Below are 1,716 nucleotides of genomic sequence, written 5' to 3'. Positions count from 1 at the left end.
TATTGTAGCTGAGTATTTGCTCATAACCTGTGCCCTCACTTTCGATTCCCTCCTCATTGAGAAGCTTGACATCGGCCATGATTTGGCCACAGATAGCAACTGTCTCCACTTGGTACACTCTTTTGGTTGCCCTTCTGTCAAGATCCAGTGCTGGACATCACCTCCGATTCTGACATCAAGTTGCTGGGCATCTTCCAAGCGTCATTGCTATTGGCCAGACCTAGGGATCAATAGAGGGGTAAGATGTGTTTGATTAATATAGAATTTATTCAGTACTGCACTTGATCTGTAGCTAACTGAGGGTTTGGTATTAGGTTAGCAGGTAAAGGGAATGGGAGCAGCAGTAAACCACTACTGTTGGCTGTGAACCACCGTCAAACACCTTTGAATTTGGGTAAGACCTGATCAGTGTATGATAATTTGAGTGTTGGTTCCATTTCTGTGTTAGATTGGTTGTTTGATTACGATTTTAGTTAGGTTGTAATAGAATCTAATTAAGGGAGATTTGATCTCTTGTTTAACAGATTGATGAATTGGAATTGAGGTTTCTACTAGATTCTGGCTTATGTATTGAGGATTGTGATAATGTATGGATTAATTGATAGATCGGTAGATTAACAGAGGTCTTTTGGAGATTAACTCGATTAATTTGTTATCTAGGTTAGTTGATTTCTCTAGTTGAATTAATTCAACTGGATTTTATCTACGAAGAAGTATTGGATTATCAAATGGATTACCTAATTAAATGAAGATTGAGTTTTGGGGTTTAGCGAGTTGTTGTATATATGATTAGCTAAACCATATACATCATATTATTTGCAGGGCGTTGATTCGAGATGAGCGTTTTGACGCGGGACTACTTGACACGATCTACGTATAAAGGCGGGTACTTCTTGCCTTATCTCTTTAGTATTTTGACCCTAGTGCATGAGCTTTATATTCGGATAGTTGTTGTATCTATCTTGACTCCACTTGTATTTTTCCTGCGTTTGATACTTCCACTCAATCTTTGAGCTACTCGTTTCTGTTTCTATACAGTCTCGCGTTGCTATCTCTGATATTTAGCAGATACCAGTACCAGATGTTAGATATTAGGTATTTGATACCAGATACTAGATACCTGATACTAGATGTTAGATAATGGATATATGGATACTACTTACTATGTTTACCTGCTTTGTATGCTGTATGTTTACATACCTTATTGAGCATGCTGGCTTCATGTAGCATATATATTTTTTGTTTATATATATGATGACTGTTGCATATTACGCATCATGTCATTGCATGCATGCCGGCGACCATGTTTCTCTTGTGGTTGAGAGGGGTGTTGGCCAGGGCCGCACGCTCGGCCACTCATGGGTAGTGGCGGTTGGAGTATGTCGCTTGTCCTGTCGTGCAGCACTCGGCCACTCATGGGTAGTGGCGGCTAGAGTGGTGTGCAGCAGAGACCCTATTGCTACGTAGCCAGATAGCTACTATGCAAACTATCCACTCAATCACTCGAGAGTAGTAGCGGTTGGAGTGTCGTACAGTTGTCATCGATCCGACCTCTCGACCATACAGGGGTCGTGGTGCAGAGAGGTGGGCGGGGTGACCATTCGTGCATACGCTGTTGTTATTATACTTATGTTGTTGCTGTTTACTTATACTGTTATTGCTAGTTTATGTTGTTGTTCCTTATGTTGTTATGCTTTCATATGTTGAGATATGCAT

General features: G+C 40.7%; 1 long non-coding RNA gene across 1 annotated transcript; it reads left to right on the top strand.

The window, feature by feature from the left end:
- The first annotated feature begins 209 nt into the window (after nt 1-209).
- LOC122021185 lies at nt 210-836 on the top strand. The gene is made up of 3 exons (XR_006122470.1): nt 210-238; nt 323-394; nt 823-836. It is a non-coding gene; the product is annotated as an uncharacterized LOC122021185 (long non-coding RNA).
- The last annotated feature ends 880 nt before the right edge of the window (nt 837-1,716 follow it).

The sequence above is a fragment of the Zingiber officinale genome, chromosome 9A (assembly GCF_018446385.1).
Source record: "Zingiber officinale cultivar Zhangliang chromosome 9A, Zo_v1.1, whole genome shotgun sequence".
Taxonomy (NCBI): Eukaryota; Viridiplantae; Streptophyta; class Magnoliopsida; order Zingiberales; family Zingiberaceae; genus Zingiber; species Zingiber officinale.
Note: the sequence above shows the minus strand (reverse complement) of the source record. Positions and strands in the feature narration are given on the sequence as shown.